Raw genomic sequence first — 20,392 nt, 5'->3', positions numbered from 1 at the left:
GCAACAGAAGCTGCACCAGGGGAAAGAATTGTGCCCAGGCCTGGAAGGTGTCCAGTCTGAGAAAAACTTACTGAAGCATCTCTGAGGGTGAGATTATCTGTATTCAGTTTGATTAGGCATAGATTTGCGCATTTTATTTTATTTTGCTTGTGACTTACTTTGTTCTGTCTGTTACTACTTTGAACCACTTAAATCCTACTGTCTGTATTTAATAAAATCACTTTCTATTTAGTAATTCACTCAGAGTATGTATTAATACCTGGGGGAGCAAACAACTGTGCATATCTCTCTATCAGTGTTATAGAGGGCGAACAATTTATGAGTTTGCCCTGCATAAGCTTTATGCAGGGTAAAACGGATTTATCTGGGTTTAGACCCCATTGGGAGTTGGGCATCTGAGTGCTAAAGACAAGCACGCTACTGCGAGCTGTTTTCAGGTAAACTTGCAGCTTTGGGACAAGTGATTCAGACCCTGGATCTGTGTCTGGAGCCAGACGGGAGTGTCTGGCTCAGCAAGACAGGGTGCTGGAGTCCTGAGCTGGCAGGGAAAACAGAAGCAGGGGTAGTCTTTGCACATCGGGTGGCAGCTCCCAGGGGGGTTTCTGTGATCCAACCCGTCACACATGCTATGTGCATTTCCCTGATTGACCACTAGATGTCACTGCTGCTCCAAGGGATACATACTCTGCATTACTCTGACTGGCCACCGGGTGTCACTGCTGTGCCAAGGGATACACCTTCTGTGCAATACCCCAACTGGCCACCAGGTGTCACTGCTCCTCCAAGAGAAACACCTTCTGTGCAATACCCCAACTGGCCACCAGGTGTCACTGCTGTGCCAAGGGAAACACATTCTGTGCAATACCCCAACTGGCCACCAGGTGTCACTGCTGTGCCAAGGGAAACACATTCTGTGCATTTCCCTAACTGGCCACCGGGTGTCACTGCTGCTCCAAGAGAAAAACATTCTGTGCATTACCTCGACTGGCCACCGGGTGTCACTGCTGTGCCAAGGGAAACACATTCTGTGCAATACCCCAACTGGCCACCGGGTGTCACTGCTGCTCCAAGAGAAAAACATTCTGTGCATTACCTCGACTGGCCACCGGGTGTCACTGCTGCTCCAAGAGAAAAACATTCTGTGCATTACCTCGACTGGCCACCGGGTGTCACTGCTGTGCCAAGAGAAACACCTTCTGCGCATTACCTCGACTGGCCACCGGGTGTCACTGCTGTGCCAAGGGATACACCTTCTGTGCAATACCCCAACTGGCCACCGGGTGTCACTGCTGTGCCAAGAGAAAAACATTCTGTGCATTACCTCGACTGGCCACCGGGTGTCACTTCTGTGCCAAGGGAAACATGCTATGTGCATTTCCCTGATTGGCCACTAGATGTCACTGCTGCTCCAAGGGAGACATACTCTGCATTACCCTGACTGGCCACCGGGTGTCACTGCTGCTCCAAGAGAAACACCTTCTGCGCATTACCCCGACTGGCCACTAGGTGTCACTGCTATGCCTAGGGAAACATACTCTCTGCATTTCCCTGACTAGCCACCGGGTGTCACTGCTGCTCCATGGGACCTCCCCCCCATGCATTACCTTGACTGGCCACCGGGTGTCACTTCTGTGCCAAGGGAAACATGCTATGTGCATTTCCCTGATTGGCCACTAGATGTCACTGCTGCTCCAAGGGAGACATACTCGGCACAGCAGTGACACCCGGTGGCCAGTCAGGGTAATGCAAAGGGATACACCTTCTGTGCAATACCCCAACTGGCCACCAGGTGTCACTGCTGTGCCAAGGGAAACACATTTTGTGCCTTTCCCTGACTGGCCATCGTGTGTCACTGCTGCTTCATGGGCGATATGCTCTGTGCATTTCCCTGACTGGCCACTGGGTGTCACTGCTGCTCCAAATAAATGTGCTCAGTGCATTACCCTGACTGACCACCGGGTGTCACTGTCGCTGCAACGGAAACACACTCTGTGCATTACCCCAACTGGCCGCTGGGTGTCACTGCTCCTCCATGCGAGAGAGACACTTTTCATTAGCCAACCTGGCTAGCTCTCTGGCCGCCCCGCTCTGATGACAATGCCACCAGCAGCAGCAGCAGCGCAGAAGTCCTCACTTAACTATGCGCTGCCCAAGCCAGGCAGAGGGTTCAGGGTGCCCCACAGCAACCCAAACAGACCCACTCTGCCCCAGGCTCCTGGGCCTGCCGCCCGTGGTTGATGCTCCCTGAGGGCTCTGCAAGAGCCAGGTTCCCCCACCCAGGTGGCTCTTGGGGGCTGCAAGCAGTTGAAGGGCGGCGGGAAGCTGAGGGGCAGCCCCAGGGCCAAGAGCAGCAGCAGGAGAAGGAGACAGGGGAGCACCCCAGCTGCCCATACCACAGCACCAGCCAGCGCATTAGTCATCCCCCACTGGCCGGCTCCAGCCACCAACCTGGCGAGGAGGAGGGCAATGGGGGGTTGAGGCAGGGCTGGCACTTAAGAGGAGCAGAGCCATAGAGATGGGTGGGGCCCTGTAGCAAGGGGGGGTGCAGCCCCCCCCAATTTTCTGTCTAGCCTACCTAAGCGCCCCCCCCCCAGGGAAGAGGATGGTGCCACCCATGGAGGGGGGAAATTGGGGTTTGAGGGTTTAGGGTTTGGATTACAGGGTCAGGGTCTAGGGGTTGGATTAGGGTAAGGGGGAGTTAGGTTTAGGGTGTGGATTAGGTTTGGAAAGGGCTAGGGGTTGAGAGGGAGAGTCAGGGCCGCCTGGGGCGGGGCAAGTGGGGCAATTTGCCCCAAGCCTGGCAGGGGCCCCCACGAGAATATAGTATTCTATAGTATTGCAACTTTATTTTATGGAAGGGCCCCCTGAATCCTCTAGGCAGCCCTGAGGAGAGTTAAATTAGGGGAGGGGAGGGGTAGGTTCTGGGAAGCAAGGTTGAGGGTTAGAGGGTTGTGTTTAATGCGAGGGTTAGGATTAGCTTTAGGGATAAGGTTGGGTAAGAGTTTGGGTTCAAAGGTGGGTTAGAGTTAAGGGGTTAGGGTTATGGTCAGAGTGGGGGTTATGACATAATAGGGTGACGATCACGGTTAGTTGAAGGGTTAGGGTGCAGGGATCAGTTGGGTTGCCTAGGGTAAAGGGAGGGGCCAGGGTTTAGGGTTGGGTTGTGGTGTGGGATAGGGTCAAAGGTTATGGGGAGGAGTTGGGTTAGAGTACTGGGGAACAGGAGTTAGGGTTTGGGATTGGGTTAGCAGGTGAAGGCTCAGGGTTTGTCGTTTTTGCTCTTCTAATTGCTTGAATTGAGCATTCTGTATCAATTTCCTGGAAATGTAATTTAATTCCTTTTATTGACTTTTCAAAAACATTAGTTTCATTATTATTACACCACCACCTATGTTTTTATTGTGAAATAGTAAATTACAGGTTTTAATACTCATGATCACAAATAATAGCCTGACATTAAAAAGCAAAAAAATAAACCATATCACTTGAATGCTGACTGATTTCCTTGGTTGTCTCAGCCCTGATCCAGAAGTAGCAATTTGTAACGGACAGTGTCTGCCCTGTCAGAGTTTCCTACCCCATGAAATCTCTACATTTTTCTAAGTTAGAAAACCTTTGTTTTATTGAGATCTAAATTTAATATATTGTTAGAAAACTCATTTCATGTGTCCCAATTTCAAACAGTTATCCCAGAAGTAGCACATTGTGACACTGCATACCCCATCTGCCACAAATTGCTACTCCTAGACCCAGGGCTGGTGAATTGCATGAGGACAGCAAAAACTTGCTATGTAGATGTCAGTAACTGCAACTGGTAGAAAATTGGGACAGGGAGCAATTTGTAACAATATGTCCTGACACTACAGAGGAGATGCTGGGATGTTTCCCCCCACCACACATCAGGCTCTCCACATTAGGGTCAGTGGCTGCCAGGGCAGCTGGGGGGTGGTCTTGGTCTGTGATGAGCAGGCTACTCTGGGAGCAGGAGAGGGTGAGATCTGGGGCAGGTTGTTCAGCAGCCAGGAGCCCATGTGCTTGTCCATCCCTGAGGAGCACAGTGTGCAGCTGGTCCATGCACCTGCTGTAGCGCTGCTCTGTGGCCAGGTTCTGCTTGGTGGTGGCTGCAAGAGATGGGTCAGCATCAAAAACAGCACAGCAAATGAGGAGCCAGGAGCTGCTGTGGCAATCAGCCACCAGCCAAACCCACAAACCTGTCAGCCTGCAGCATCACCATCTGTCCTCCATGTGCCACACACACCTCTCCACCCCTCCGCTGTATGCCAGAGACGCTCATCTATCCAACTCCAGACATCTCTGGATCTCACTGATTTTCCATGCAGCACCTAACACAATGAGGCCCGGACCTGAGTGAGGCTTTTGGGTGCTGCAGTAGTGGAGCTGTAGGGTGACAGTGCATCTCTGGGCATCTCTAGTCTCAGCCCCTTTTCTCTCGAGCCCGGAGCCATGACTCTGAGTTCACACCTCTCGGGCCCAGACCCCATAACCCCGAAGAAACTCAACCAACCACTCGTGCCCTGTGATCCCGTTACAGCAACAAGAATCTCCCCAAAGTCCCCATGAAGAGGAGGAGTGACACCTTGAGCCTGGCAGGCAGCATGAACTCTCCTCAGCATGGCATGGACCATCCCTGGGGAAGACAGATCCTATATGACCCATAGGAGACCACGGGGGGCAAGAGAGTGCATCCCACTGAGACTGATAGGAGGTGTGGACCCTCCCTCTGGGTTGCATTGGGGCAGACAGACCCTCCCCCAAGATGGATCCTCCCCAATCCATGGGAGACTACAAGGTGCCTGGGAATCATTACCCAGGGTGTTGCTCTGTTGCAGGCTCTCCGTGTGCTACACCGTGGTCTCCAGCACGTCAACTTTCTGCAGCTTGGATTGCTGTAAGGAGTGGAGGGAGGCACTGATAATGAGTGATGGCAGGTACAAGGATTTGGGGACTCAAGGTGCTGGGATGTCGCAGATGGGACATTGCCATGTGTGTCCGTCCGTCCATCCCCCTCCCCCCATTTGGGCAGTGTCACGGAGTATTGGGGGACTCAGGGCCCTGCACCCCCGGCTTCCTGCGATTCACCATGACTCTCAGCCAGCCAGTAAAGCAGAAGGTTTATTTGGATGACAGGAATACAGTCCAAGACAGGTCTTGCAGGCACAGACAACAGGGACCCCCTCAGTTAGGTCCATCTTGGGGTCCCCGGGCATCCAAGCCCAGCCCCCCTTGGGAGGTCAGAGCCATCTATGCCCCCCAGCCCTCTCTCCCTGCCTGCTTCCAGCACTCTGCTTTCAGCGACCCCTCCCACAGCCTTTGTTCAGTTTCCCGGGCTAAGGAGTCGCCTCCCCTTCAACCCCTTCCTGGGTTCTCATGTTACACACTCAGGTATGCGCCCTCGGGCAGATCCCATCCTGCAATGCAGACTATCCCAGAACACTCCCCTGTCAGCATTCACAGACCACCGTGAGAACAGGCCCAGTTCGTCACAGGCAGTGACCCCTGGTTGCTATTTCACACTTTAAGAAAAGAGCCAAATGCCACTGTTTATCACAGGGTAATTTTATTTAACACAAAGCATTCTTCATCAGAAATTTACAACCCTCACCTTGCCCAGCACTGGCCCAAGCCGGCGCAGTCACTCATGACAGCAAATACCCCAGAACATACAGACCCAAAGGGCAGCAGCTTTAATGTGAAGCAATGAGATGCCGCCTAGAGAACCTAGTGAGGGGCTGTGGGGAAGTAGATAAATTGCAACTAATTACAATGGGGAAAATCATAATCCACCGGGGAGAAAAACTGACTCCACTGGGAAATCATACCAGCTCCAGCCAGTCTGAGATTTCCAGCAATTTGGGATTCGAGCAAGAATTCTCCACTTCCGTTCATTGTCTGGCAATTTCCAGGGAAGGGTAAGGTTAGAGAGCCCTCCACAAATGGATAATTCCCAGCCCACCGTGACCAAATGCACCCCTGTATTCACACCCTACACACTATTGTAACAATCTTTGGACAAAATATGCCTTGTGAGGTAGCATTTGAAACTCTGTGATCAATACTATCTTGGTGAAATGGCTGTAGCAACAGTCTGTGTAAAGTTATGAAATTCCACCTATAGGGTATTAAAAGCACAAGTTCCAATTCACATAGCCTGATTAAGTGGAACTGGTCAAGCACACTTGTCCTAAAGAAAGAGATGTGCGTTTGCCTCAATTTGCATTTCAGCTGTAAACAGATTCCACAGAGGACAAGAGGGGGAAGAAAGAAGTAGTATACACAGATGAACAGAAACAGCACAAAGCCTCCTTCTTCCACCAAACTCCATGTCTCCTTGCTCTCAGCAAGAAAGAACTTTACTTAAGGTGAACACTCCGGAAAATGTTTTTCAAATGGTGACCAAGCTATAAAAGTGATGGGCAAAAACACCCAAGTTCTCTCTCCCTACCCATCTCCCTTTCACCTCCTAAGATGATCAGAGAAACAGCTGCTGTACGCTGGAAGCAGATCCTGGCCTGAGAGTTTGGGCAGCAATATTACTGGAACCTGTGGGAAGAGACTTCACAAGCCTAGTTTGTTAAGTTTAGAAAGCATTTTATCTTTATTTTTTCTTATAACCATTTCTTCTTTAATGCCTTATTACTCTGACGCGTGACTTCGTTTTCCTTGGTACTAAACCTAACGAAGGGGGGGAAAACAAAAAAAATTAGCATCTTCATCTCCAATTTCGCGTGGTCTCCTTCATTTCACATCTCCCATATCCCACGGTTCCACCCTCAACCCATCTCCCATTAAAACGTTACAACTGCAACTAGAAGGCACCCATTGTAACCCAGCACAAGGGGAAAAAACAAATCCGTTACCATCTCAGTCGGCAACATCTGCCGCCTGACTTCGTTTCCCCTTGGTACTAAACCCAGCGGGAGGAGGGAACGAAAAAAATTAGCATCTTCATCTGCAATGTCGCGTGGTCTCCTTCATTTCACATCTCTCATATCCCACGGTTCCACCCTCAACCCATCTCCCATTAAAACGTTACAACTGCAACTAGAAGGCACCCATTGTAACGGCACCCAAAATACTCACTTTGCCCAGGAGACTCTTGTCCCTTCCCCAGCCTTAATCCCAGAGCCTCGTAACTAACGAGGAAGCACACGGCCTGTGAAGAAAACTACAGCGAGTACAGTTGAGGAATTCAAAGCACTGTCCTCTTACTCACAGCCAGCGATGCAGAAGGCAGAAACATGACGACTATTCATGTCTCCTGAGAAGGATGTTCATGCTGCTCAGGTCCACTTCCGCCATATTCTTGTGCGGCTAGGGCTCCTGGACGATTCCCCTGCAAACTAATAAAGCCAAGCAAGAACTATCACTACACAGAGCTCTATTGGTGCTGGAAATCTTGCCCTCGTCGCTGCCTCCCTCTCCAATCCCATCTACATCGGCCCCGCTCAATGAACAGAGACCGAGTTAACACCGACAGTCGCAGCCCTGCATGGTTTTCGTCCCCTCCTACTTCTCCATGGCTCCCAAGACCTGGCCTGTGGGGATGCACACCTAGCACGCATGCCCGTGTCCTAGAAAGGGAGAAGGCATGAGGACAGGAGAGGAAAGAGAGTGAGAAAGTTGGCCAACACACAAGAGGAGAGAGAGAGAGAGAGAGAAAATGGGAGGAAAGCAAGCAACTGATCACCTGGAGTCATCCTCCTGAATCCAACCTTCCGCTGCGGAGGAGACACCGTTCCTGACCAGAGAAATGAGCAACCTCTGAAAATAGGGACCTTTTCTCCCTCCTCACCACAGCTAGTCAGGAACCTTTTCATACAAAACCGGCCCTAACTTAGTGGGCTTCGCAACCTGGACTCAGGTTGGGCGTGAGCAGAGCCCTCACCAAACCAGACACTTATCTCACTGAGAGCGGCGGCCGTTCCCCTCCCAGTTGGACGGCTTTTGCGTGGCATCAACAATGCTCGCGGTCTCGTCGCTCTGGCTCGCTTTCCATCGCATGAGGACATGAGACTCTGACGCGTGACTTCTTTTCTCTCGGTCCTAAACCCAGCACAAGGGGAAAAAACAAATCCGTTACCATCTCAGTCGGCAACATCTCGTAGGCTCTCCCTTTGGCCTCTCCCTCACGGCGGGGCCCCTCCCTCAAACATCTTCCCATTACACCTCTAGCATTAGAATCAAAAAGCACCCCTTGCAACGGCACCCGACAGTCACTCTGCACAGCAGACTCTGGCCCCTCCCCAGCCGTAATCTCACAGAGCCCCATACCCAACGAGAAGGCACACGGCCTGTGAAGAATACTACAGCGAGCACAGATGAGGAATTCAGACCATTGACGGCTTACTCACAGCCAGTTATGCGGGAGTCAGAAAGCGGAGGACTGTTCATGTCTGCTGACAAGGATGTCCAGTCTGCTCATGTCCACTTCTGCCACTTTCTCCCCGGGCTGGGGCTCTTGGAAAATTCCTCTGGAAGCGCAGCTGCAAAAAAGCCAAGCATGAGCCATCACTACATAAAGCTCTATTTGTTGCTTCCAACCTTGCCCTCATCCTGGCCTCCCTCTCCAATCCCATCTACATCAGCCCCACTCGATGAACGGAGACCGAGTTAACACCGACAGTCACCGCTCCACTCTCGCACCCACTCCCATGCATGATTTTCGTCCCCTCCTACTTCTCCATGGCTCCCGAGACAAAATCTGTGGGGATGCACACGTAGCACGCCTGCCCGTGTCTTACGAAGGGAGACAACACTGGGAAAGGCAAGGACAGACACAGAGAGATAGAGGGTGTGTGTTGGCCAACGTACTAGAGAAGAGAGAGAGAGAGAGAGAGAGAGAGAAAGGAAAACATCGGAGGAAAGCAAGCACTCACCACCTGGAGTCATCCTCCTGGATGCAACTTTCTGCTGCAGAGGAGACGCCGTTCCTGACCAGAGAAATGAGCAACCTCTCAAAATAGGGTCTTTTTCTCCCTCGTGACCACAGCCAGTCAGGAACCTTTTCCTACAAACCCAGCCCTACAGTACTGGGCTTCCCTACCTGGACTCAGGTTGGGCGTGAGCAGAGCCCTCATGACACCAGACACTTATCTCACTGACAGCGGCGTCTCCTCGGCTCCCAGATGGACGGCTTTTGCGTGGCATCAACAATGCTCAGAGTCTCGACGCTCTCCATCGCATGAGGGCAGTAGACTCTGCCGCGTGACTTCGTTTCCCCTTGGTACTAAACCCAGCGGGAGGAGGGAACGAAAAAAATTAGCATCTTCATCTGCAATGTCGCGTGGTCTCCTTCATTTCACATCTCCCATATCCCACGGTTCCACCCTCAACCCATCTCCCATTAAAACGTTACAACTGCAACTAGAAGGCACCCATTGTAACGGCACCCAAAATACTCACTTTGCCCAGGAGACTCTTGTCCCTTCCCCAGCCTTAATCCCAGAGCCTCGTAACTAACGAGGAAGCACACGGCCTGTGAAGAAAACTACAGCGAGTACAGTTGAGGAATTCAAAGCACTGTCCTCTTACTCACAGCCAGCGATGCAGAAGGCAGAAACATGACGACTATTCATGTCTCCTGAGAAGGATGTTCATGCTGCTCAGGTCCACTTCCGCCATATTTTTGTGCGGCTAGGGCTCCTGGACGATTCCCCTGCAAACTAATAAAGCCAAGCAAGAACTATCACTACACAGAGCTCTATTGGTGCTGGAAATCTTGCCCTCGTCGCTGCCTCCCTCTCCAATCCCATCTACATCGGCCCCGCTCAATGAACAGAGACCGAGTTAACACCGACAGTCGCAGCCCTGCATGGTTTTCGTCCCCTCCTACTTCTCCATGGCTCCCAAGACCTGGCCTGTGGGGATGCACACCTAGCACGCATGCCCGTGTCCTAGAAAGGGAGAAGGCATGAGGACAGGAGAGGAAAGAGAGTGAGAAAGTTGGCCAACACACAAGAGGAGAGAGAGAGAGAGAGAGAAAATGGGAGGAAAGCAAGCAACTGATCACCTGGAGTCATCCTCCTGAATCCAACCTTCCGCTGCGGAGGAGACACCGTTCCTGACCAGAGAAACGAGCAACCTCTGAAAATAGGGACCTTTTCTCCCTCCTCACCACAGCTAGTCAGGAACCTTTTCATACAAAACCGGCCCTAACTTAGTGGGCTTCGCAACCTGGACTCAGGTTGGGCGTGAGCAGAGCCCTCACCAAACCAGACACTTATCTCACTGAGAGCGGCGGCCGTTCCCCTCCCAGTTGGACGGCTTTTGCGTGGCATCAACAATGCTCGCGGTCTCGTCGCTCTGGCTCGCTTTCCATCGCATGAGGACTTGAGACTCTGACGCGTGACTTCTTTTCTCTCGGTCCTAAACCCAGCACAAGGGGAAAAAACAAATCCGTTACCATCTCAGTCGGCAACATCTCGTAGGCTCTCCCTTTGGCCTCTCCCTCACGGCGGGGCCCCTCCCTCAAACATCTTCCCATTACACCTTTAGCATTAGAATCAAAAAGCACCCCTTGCAACGGCACCCGACAGTCACTCTGCACAGCAGACTCTGGCCCCTCCCCAGCCGTAATCTCACAGAGCCCCATACCCAACGAGAAAGCACACGGCCTGTGAAGAATACTACAGCGAGCACAGATGAGGAATTCAGACCATTGACGGCTTACTCACAGCCAGTTATGCGGGAGTCAGAAAGCGGAGGACTGTTCATGTCTGCTGACAAGGATGTCCAGTCTGCTCATGTCCACTTCTGCCACTTTCTCCCCGGGCTGGGGCTCTTGGAAAATTCCTCTGGAAGCGCAGCTGCAAAAAAGCCAAGCATGAGCCATCACTACATAAAGCTCTATTTGTTGCTTCCAACCTTGCCCTCATCCTGGCCTCCCTCTCCAATCCCATCTACATCAGCCCCACTCGATGAACGGAGACCGAGTTAACACCGACAGTCACCGCTCCACTCTCGCACCCACTCCCATGCATGATTTTCGTCCCCTCCTACTTCTCCATGGCTCCCGAGACAAAATCTGTGGGGATGCACACGTAGCACGCCTGCCCGTGTCTTACGAAGGGAGACAACACTGGGAAAGGCAAGGACAGACACAGAGAGATAGAGGGTGTGTGTTGGCCAACGTACTAGAGAAGAGAGAGAGAGAGAGAGAGAAAGGAAAACATCGGAGGAAAGCAAGCACTCACCACCTGGAGTCATCCTCCTGGATGCAACTTTCTGCTGCAGAGGAGACGCCGTTCCTGACCAGAGAAATGAGCAACCTCTCAAAATAGGGACTTTTTCTCCCTCGTGACCACAGCCAGTCAGGAACCTTTTCCTACAAACCCAGCCCTACAGTACTGGGCTTCCCTACCTGGACTCAGGTTGGGCGTGAGCAGAGCCCTCATGACACCAGACACTTATCTCACTGACAGCGGCGTCTCCTCGGCTCCCAGATGGACGGCTTTTGCGTGGCATCAACAATGCTCAGAGTCTCGACGCTCTCCATCGCATGAGGGCAGTAGACTCTGCCGCGTGACTTCGTTTCCCCTTGGTACTAAACCCAGCGGGAGGAGGGAACGAAAAAAATTAGCATCTTCATCTGCAATGTCGCGTGGTCTCCTTCATTTCACATCTCTCATATCCCACGGTTCCACCCTCAACCCATCTCCCATTAAAACGTTACAACTGCAACTAGAAGGCACCCATTGTAACGGCACCCAAAATACTCACTTTGCCCAGGAGACTCTTGTCCCTTCCCCAGCCTTAATCCCAGAGCCTCGTAACTAACGAGGAAGCACACGGCCTGTGAAGAAAACTACAGCGAGTACAGTTGAGGAATTCAAAGCACTGTCCTCTTACTCACAGCCAGCGATGCAGAAGGCAGAAACATGACGACTATTCATGTCTCCTGAGAAGGATGTTCATGCTGCTCAGGTCCACTTCCGCCATATTCTTGTGCGGCTAGGGCTCCTGGACGATTCCCCTGCAAACTAATAAAGCCAAGCAAGAACTATCACTACACAGAGCTCTATTGGTGCTGGAAATCTTGCCCTCGTCGCTGCCTCCCTCTCCAATCCCATCTACATCGGCCCCGCTCAATGAACAGAGACCGAGTTAACACCGACAGTCGCAGCCCTGCATGGTTTTCGTCCCCTCCTACTTCTCCATGGCTCCCAAGACCTGGCCTGTGGGGATGCACACCTAGCATGCATGCCCGTGTCCTAGACAGGGAGAAGGCATGAGGACAGGAGAGGAAAGAGAGTGAGAAAGTTGGCCAACACACAAGAGGAGAGAGAGAGAGAGAGAGAGAGAAAATGGGAGGAAAGCAAGCAACTGACCACCTGGAGTCATCCTCCTGAATCCAACCTTCCGCTGCGGAGGAGACACCGTTCCTGACCAGAGAAATGAGCAACCTCTGAAAATAGGGACCTTTTCTCCCTCCTCACCACAGCTAGTCAGGAACCTTTTCATACAAAACCGGCCCTAACTTAGTGGGCTTCGCAACCTGGACTCAGGTTGGGCGTGAGCAGAGCCCTCACCAAACCAGACACTTATCTCACTGAGAGCGGCGGCCGTTCCCCTCCCAGTTGGACGGCTTTTGCGTGGCATCAACAATGCTCGCGGTCTCGTCGCTCTGGCTCGCTTTCCATCGCATGAGGACTTGAGACTCTGACGCGTGACTTCTTTTCTCTCGGTCCTAAACCCAGCACAAGGGGAAAAAACAAATCCGTTACCATCTCAGTCGGCAACATCTCGTAGGCTCTCCCTTTGGCCTCTCCCTCACGGCGGGGCCCCTCCCTCAAACATCTTCCCATTACACCTTTAGCATTAGAATCAAAAAGCACCCCTTGCAACGGCACCCGACAGTCACTCTGCACAGCAGACTCTGGCCCCTCCCCAGCCGTAATCTCACAGAGCCCCATACCCAACGAGAAAGCACACGGCCTGTGAAGAATACTACAGCGAGCACAGATGAGGAATTCAGACCATTGACGGCTTACTCACAGCCAGTTATGCGGGAGTCAGAAAGCGGAGGACTGTTCATGTCTGCTGACAAGGATGTCCAGTCTGCTCATGTCCACTTCTGCCACTTTCTCCCCGGGCTGGGGCTCTTGGAAAATTCCTCTGGAAGCGCAGCTGCAAAAAAGCCAAGCATGAGCCATCACTACATAAAGCTCTATTTGTTGCTTCCAACCTTGCCCTCATCCTGACCTCCCTCTCCAATCCCATCTACATCAGCCCCACTCGATGAACGGAGACCGAGTTAACACCGACAATCACCGCTCCACTCTCGCACCCACTCCCATGCATGATTTTCGTCCCCTCCTACTTCTCCATGGCTCCTGAGACAAAATCTGTGGGGATGCACACGTAGCACGCCTGCCCGTGTCTTACGAAGGGAGACAACACTGGGAAAGGCAAGGACAGACACAGAGAGATAGAGGGTGTGTGTTGGCCAACGTACTAGAGAAGAGAGAGAGAGAGAGAGAGAAAGGAAAACATCGGAGGAAAGCAAGCACTCACCACCTGGAGTCATCCTCCTGGATGCAACTTTCTGCTGCAGAGGAGACGCCGTTCCTGACCAGAGAAATGAGCAACCTCTCAAAATAGGGACTTTTTCTCCCTCGTGACCACAGCCAGTCAGGAACCTTTTCCTACAAACCCAGCCCTACAGTACTGGGCTTCCCTACCTGGACTCAGGTTGGGCGTGAGCAGAGCCCTCATGACACCAGACACTTATCTCACTGACAGCGGCGTCTCCTCGGCTCCCAGATGGACGGCTTTTGCGTGGCATCAACAATGCTCAGAGTCTCGACGCTCTCCATCGCATGAGGGCAGTAGACTCTGCCGCGTGACTTCGTTTCCCCTTGGTACTAAACCCAGCGGGAGGAGGGAACGAAAAAAATTAGCATCTTCATCTGCAATGTCGCGTGGTCTCCTTCATTTCACATCTCTCATATCCCACGGTTCCACCCTCAACCCATCTCCCATTAAAACGTTACAACTGCAACTAGAAGGCACCCATTGTAACGGCACCCAAAATACTCACTTTGCCCAGGAGACTCTTGTCCCTTCCCCAGCCTTAATCCCAGAGCCTCGTAACTAACGAGGAAGCACACGGCCTGTGAAGAAAACTACAGCGAGTACAGTTGAGGAATTCAAAGCACTGTCCTCTTACTCACAGCCAGCGATGCAGAAGGCAGAAACATGACGACTATTCATGTCTCCTGAGAAGGATGTTCATGCTGCTCAGGTCCACTTCCGCCATATTCTTGTGCGGCTAGGGCTCCTGGACGATTCCCCTGCAAACTAATAAAGCCAAGCAAGAACTATCACTACACAGAGCTCTATTGGTGCTGGAAATCTTGCCCTCGTCGCTGCCTCCCTCTCCAATCCCATCTACATCGGCCCCGCTCAATGAACAGAGACCGAGTTAACACCGACAGTCGCAGCCCTGCATGGTTTTCGTCCCCTCCTACTTCTCCATGGCTCCCAAGACCTGGCCTGTGGGGATGCACACCTAGCATGCATGCCCGTGTCCTAGACAGGGAGAAGGCATGAGGACAGGAGAGGAAAGAGAGTGAGAAAGTTGGCCAACACACAAGAGGAGAGAGAGAGAGAGAGAGAGAGAAAATGGGAGGAAAGCAAGCAACTGACCACCTGGAGTCATCCTCCTGAATCCAACCTTCCGCTGCGGAGGAGACACCGTTCCTGACCAGAGAAATGAGCAACCTCTGAAAATAGGGACCTTTTCTCCCTCCTCACCACAGCTAGTCAGGAACCTTTTCATACAAAACCGGCCCTAACTTAGTGGGCTTCGCAACCTGGACTCAGGTTGGGCGTGAGCAGAGCCCTCACCAAACCAGACACTTATCTCACTGAGAGCGGCGGCCGTTCCCCTCCCAGTTGGACGGCTTTTGCGTGGCATCAACAATGCTCGCGGTCTCGTCGCTCTGGCTCGCTTTCCATCGCATGAGGACTTGAGACTCTGACGCGTGACTTCTTTTCTCTCGGTCCTAAACCCAGCACAAGGGGAAAAAACAAATCCGTTACCATCTCAGTCGGCAACATCTCGTAGGCTCTCCCTTTGGCCTCTCCCTCACGGCGGGGCCCCTCCCTCAAACATCTTCCCATTACACCTTTAGCATTAGAATCAAAAAGCACCCCTTGCAACGGCACCCGACAGTCACTCTGCACAGCAGACTCTGGCCCCTCCCCAGCCGTAATCTCACAGAGCCCCATACCCAACGAGAAAGCACACGGCCTGTGAAGAATACTACAGCGAGCACAGATGAGGAATTCAGACCATTGACGGCTTACTCACAGCCAGTTATGCGGGAGTCAGAAAGCGGAGGACTGTTCATGTCTGCTGACAAGGATGTCCAGTCTGCTCATGTCCACTTCTGCCACTTTCTCCCCGGGCTGGGGCTCTTGGAAAATTCCTCTGGAAGCGCAGCTGCAAAAAAGCCAAGCATGAGCCATCACTACATAAAGCTCTATTTGTTGCTTCCAACCTTGCCCTCATCCTGACCTCCCTCTCCAATCCCATCTACATCAGCCCCACTCGATGAACGGAGACCGAGTTAACACCGACAATCACCGCTCCACTCTCGCACCCACTCCCATGCATGATTTTCGTCCCCTCCTACTTCTCCATGGCTCCTGAGACAAAATCTGTGGGGATGCACACGTAGCACGCCTGCCCGTGTCTTACGAAGGGAGACAACACTGGGAAAGGCAAGGACAGACACAGAGAGATAGAGGGTGTGTGTTGGCCAACGTACTAGAGAAGAGAGAGAGAGAGAGAGAGAGAAAGGAAAACATCGGAGGAAAGCAAGCACTCACCACCTGGAGTCATCCTCCTGGATGCAACTTTCTGCTGCAGAGGAGACGCCGTTCCTGACCAGAGAAATGAGCAACCTCTCAAAATAGGGACTTTTTCTCCCTCGTGACCACAGCCAGTCAGGAACCTTTTCCTACAAACCCAGCCCTACAGTACTGGGCTTCCCTACCTGGACTCAGGTTGGGCGTGAGCAGAGCCCTCATGACACCAGACACTTATCTCACTGACAGCGGCGTCTCCTCGGCTCCCAGATGGACGGCTTTTGCGTGGCATCAACAATGCTCAGAGTCTCGACGCTCTCCATCGCATGAGGGCAGTAGACTCTGCCGCGTGACTTCGTTTCCCCTTGGTACTAAACCCAGCGGGAGGAGGGAACGAAAAAAATTAGCATCTTCATCTGCAATGTCGCGTGGTCTCCTTCATTTCACATCTCTCATATCCCACGGTTCCACCCTCAACCCATCTCCCATTAAAACGTTACAACTGCAACTAGAAGGCACCCATTGTAACGGCACCCAAAATACTCACTTTGCCCAGGAGACTCTTGTCCCTTCCCCAGCCTTAATCCCAGAGCCTCGTAACTAACGAGGAAGCACACGGCCTGTGAAGAAAACTACAGCGAGTACAGTTGAGGAATTCAAAGCACTGTCCTCTTACTCACAGCCAGCGATGCAGAAGGCAGAAACATGACGACTATTCATGTCTCCTGAGAAGGATGTTCATGCTGCTCAGGTCCACTTCCGCCATATTCTTGTGCGGCTAGGGCTCCTGGACGATTCCCCTGCAAACTAATAAAGCCAAGCAAGAACTATCACTACACAGAGCTCTATTGGTGCTGGAAATCTTGCCCTCGTCGCTGCCTCCCTCTCCAATCCCATCTACATCGGCCCCGCTCAATGAACAGAGACCGAGTTAACACCGACAGTCGCAGCCCTGCATGGTTTTCGTCCCCTCCTACTTCTCCATGGCTCCCAAGACCTGGCCTGTGGGGATGCACACCTAGCACGCATGCCCGTGTCCTAGAAAGGGAGAAGGCATGAGGACAGGAGAGGAAAGAGAGTGAGAAAGTTGGCCAACACACAAGAGGAGAGAGAGAGAGAGAGAGAGAGAAAATGGGAGGAAAGCAAGCAACTGACCACCTGGAGTCATCCTCCTGAATCCAACCTTCCGCTGCGGAAGAGACACCGTTCCTGACCAGAGAAATGAGCAACCTCTGAAAATAGGGACCTTTTCTCCCTCCTCACCACAGCTAGTCAGGAACCTTTTCATACAAAACCGGCCCTAACTTAGTGGGCTTCGCAACCTGGACTCAGGTTGGGCGTGAGCAGAGCCCTCACCAAACCAGACACTTATCTCACTGAGAGCGGCGGCCGTTCCCCTCCCAGTTGGACGGCTTTTGCGTGGCATCAACAATGCTCGCGGTCTCGTCGCTCTGGCTCGCTTTCCATCGCATGAGGACTTGAGACTCTGACGCGTGACTTCTTTTCTCTCGGTCCTAAACCCAGCACAAGGGGAAAAAACAAATCCGTTACCATCTCAGTCGGCAACATCTCGTAGGCTCTCCCTTTCGCCTCTCCCTCACGGCGGGGCCCCTCCCTCAAACATCTTCCCATTACACCTTTAGCATTAGAATCAAAAAGCACCCCTTGCAACGGCACCCGACAGTCACTCTGCACAGCAGACTCTGGCCCCTCCCCAGCCGTAATCTCACAGAGCCCCATACCCAACGAGAAGGCACACGGCCTGTGAAGAATACTACAGCGAGCACAGATGAGGAATTCAGACCATTGACGGCTTACTCACAGCCAGTTATGCGGGAGTCAGAAAGCGGAGGACTGTTCATGTCTGCTGACAAGGATGTCCAGTCTGCTCATGTCCACTTCTGCCACTTTCTCCCCGGGCTGGGGCTCTTGGAAAATTCCTCTGGAAGCGCAGCTGCAAAAAAGCCAAGCATGAGCCATCACTACTTAAAGCTCTATTTGTTGCTTCCAACCTTGCCCTCATCCTGGCCTCCCTCTCCAATCCCATCTACATCAGCCCCACTCGATGAACGGAGACCGAGTTAACACCGACAGTCACCGCTCCACTCTCGCACCCACTCCCATGGCATGATTTTCGTCCCCTCCTACTTCTCCATGGCTCCCGAGACAAAATCTGTGGGGATGCACACGTAGCACGCCTGCCCGTGTCTTACGAAGGGAGACAACACTGGGAAAGGCAAGGACAGACACAGAGAGATAGAGGGTGTGTGTTGGCCAACGTACTAGAGAAGAGAGAGAGAGAGAGAGAAAGGAAAACATCGGAGAAAAGCAAGCACTCACCACCTGGAGTCATCCTCCTGGATGCAACTTTCTGCTGCAGAGGAGACGCCGTTCCTGACCAGAGAAATGAGCAACCTCTCAAAATAGGGACTTTTTCTCCCTCGTGACCACAGCTAGTCAGGAACCTTTTCCTACAAACCCAGCCCTACAGTACTGGGCTTCCCTACCTGGACTCAGGTTGGGCGTGAGCAGAGCCCTCACCAAACCAGACACTTATCTCACTGACAGCGGCGTCTCCTCGGCTCCCAGATGGACGGCTTTTGCGTGGCATCAACAATGCTCAGAGTCTCGACGCTCTCCATCGCATGAGGGCAGTAGACTCTGCCGCGTGACTTCGTTTCCCCTTGGTACTAAACCCAGCGGGAGGAGGGAACGAAAAAAATTAGCATCTTCATCTGCAATGTCGCGTGGTCTCCTTCATTTCACATCTCCCATATCCCACGGTTCCACCCTCAACCCATCTCCCATTAAAACGTTACAACTGCAACTAGAAGGCACCCATTGTAACGGCACCCAAAATACTCACTTTGCCCAGGAGACTCTTGTCCCTTCCCCAGCCTTAATCCCAGAGCCTCGTAACTAACGAGGAAGCACACGGCCTGTGAAGAAAACTACAGCGAGTACAGTTGAGGAATTCAAAGCACTGTCCTCTTACTCACAGCCAGCGATGCAGAAGGCAGAAACATGACGACTATTCAGGTCTCCTGAGAAGGATGTTCATGCTGCTCAGGTCCACTTCCGCCATATTCTTGTGCGGCTAGGGCTCCTGGACGATTCCCCTGCAAACTAATAAAGCCAAGCAAGAACTACCATTACACAGAGCTCTATTGGTGCTGGAAATCTTGCCCTCGTTGCTGCCTCCCTCTCCAATCCCATCTACATCGGCCCCGCTCAATGAACAGAGACTGAGTTAACACCGACAGTCACAGCCCTGCATGGTTTTCGTCCCCTCCTACTTCTCCATGGCTCCCAAGACCTGGCCAGTGGGGATGCACACCTAGCGCGCCTGACCGTGTCCTACAAAGGGTTCGTGTTGGGGAGGAAGAAGAGAGAAGGGCTGAGGGGCCCCATGGGTGGAGGGTGGGACTGGGGGGAAGGGTAGGGATGGGGGTGCAGGTTGGGGAATGTTGGAGAAAGAAGAAAAAGTCACTGGGGGGGCCCACAGATCTAGAGACAGAGTGGGGTATAGGTTGCGTTTGGCTGGGGGTGTTGGGAGGGAGAAGTAAAGGGGGCTGAGGGGCCCAACAGATGGGGGGATGAACTGGTGGGGCTGTTGGGGAGGAAGTGGGGCTGAGCAGTCCCTACAGGTGGAGGCATGGATGGAGGCGCAGGTTGCGGTGAGCTGGGAGAATGTTGGAGAGAGATGGGGGCTGAGGAGTCCCAAGAGTGGAGGAATGAACTGAGGGATCCATGCCTGTGGGTTGGGGAAAGTTGTTGCAGGCTGGGTGGTGTTGGGGAGGGAGAGGGGCTGAGGGCACTATGGGAGGAGGCATGGATGGGGGAAGGTAGGGATGGGATGCAGTTTGTGGTGGCCTAGGAGGTGTTGGAGGGAGAAGAAAGGAGGACTGAGGGGCCCAATGGATGGGGTGGGGGGATAGATGGGAGTGGGTTGGTTTGGGCTAGAGGAACAGGGGTGCGGGTTGGAGAAGGTTGCAGGCGTGTGGGGGGGTGCGCGAATGGGTTGGGGACCAGGTTGGGGCGGGCTGGGAGTGTGGGGGGATGGGGTGCGGGGGGGACGAGGAAAGTCACGGCGGGCTGGGAGGTGCGGGTTAGAGAAGGTTGCGGCAGGCTAGGGGTGTGGATTAGAGAAGGTTGCAGCGGGCTGGGGGTGTGGGGGAATGCTGAGGGTGCAGGGGGGGTGAGGAAGGTCGTGGCAGGCTGCGGGGGGACGGGGGGCGCGCTGGGGGTGCGGGTTAGAGAAGGTCATGGCAGGCTGAGGGTGCGGATTAGAGAAGGGGGTGCGGGGGAACGGGGGGCGAGGAAGGTCGTAGCGGGCTGGGAGTGTGGGGGTATGGGGGGCGGGCAGGTTAGAAAAAGTCGTGGCGGGCTGGGGATGCGGGGGGACGGGAGGTGGGCTGGGGGGGGCGGGTTAGAGAAGGTCGCGGCGGACTGGGGGGGCGGGGGGGACGAGGAAGGTCGCATCAGGCTAGAGATGCGAGGAAGGTTGCGGCGGGCTGGGGGTGCAGGGGGACGGAGGACGCGCTGGGGGCGAGGAAGG

At 53.2% G+C, this 20,392-nt stretch overlaps 2 long non-coding RNA genes across 7 annotated transcripts; both read right to left on the bottom strand.

The window, feature by feature from the left end:
* Positions 1-5,581: 5,581 nt before the first annotated feature.
* On the bottom strand, positions 5,582-9,645 carry LOC128829320 (uncharacterized). 3 transcript variants are annotated; one of them, XR_008443324.1, is made up of 6 exons: positions 9,557-9,645; positions 9,065-9,247; positions 8,898-8,951; positions 8,373-8,504; positions 7,235-8,064; positions 5,582-6,693 (listed from the first exon to the last, which is right to left on the bottom strand). It is a non-coding gene; the product is annotated as an uncharacterized LOC128829320 (long non-coding RNA). The 3 variants fall into 3 exon arrangements; XR_008443325.1 differs by lacking the exon at positions 5,582-6,693 and adding an exon at positions 6,906-6,925; XR_008443323.1 differs by having other exon boundaries at positions 5,582-8,064.
* A 7-nt stretch (positions 9,646-9,652) lies between these two features.
* On the bottom strand, positions 9,653-18,948 carry LOC128829319 (uncharacterized). 4 transcript variants are annotated; one of them, XR_008443319.1, is made up of 15 exons: positions 18,834-18,948; positions 18,342-18,524; positions 18,175-18,228; positions 17,657-17,788; positions 16,515-17,348; positions 16,023-16,205; positions 15,856-15,909; positions 14,193-14,319; positions 13,701-13,883; positions 13,534-13,587; positions 11,873-11,999; positions 11,381-11,563; positions 11,214-11,267; positions 10,695-10,826; positions 10,102-10,386 (listed from the first exon to the last, which is right to left on the bottom strand). It is a non-coding gene; the product is annotated as an uncharacterized LOC128829319 (long non-coding RNA). The 4 variants fall into 4 exon arrangements; XR_008443322.1 differs by lacking the exons at positions 10,102-10,386; positions 10,695-10,826 and adding an exon at positions 9,653-9,683; XR_008443321.1 differs by lacking the exons at positions 10,102-10,386; positions 10,695-10,826 and adding an exon at positions 9,669-9,683 and having other exon boundaries at positions 11,214-11,563.
* Between the last annotated feature and the right edge of the window lie 1,444 nt (positions 18,949-20,392).

The sequence above is a fragment of the Malaclemys terrapin genome, chromosome 25 (genome assembly GCF_027887155.1).
Source record: "Malaclemys terrapin pileata isolate rMalTer1 chromosome 25, rMalTer1.hap1, whole genome shotgun sequence".
NCBI classification, from domain to species: domain Eukaryota; kingdom Metazoa; phylum Chordata; order Testudines; family Emydidae; genus Malaclemys; species Malaclemys terrapin.
This window is presented reverse-complemented; position numbering and strand designations above follow the sequence as displayed.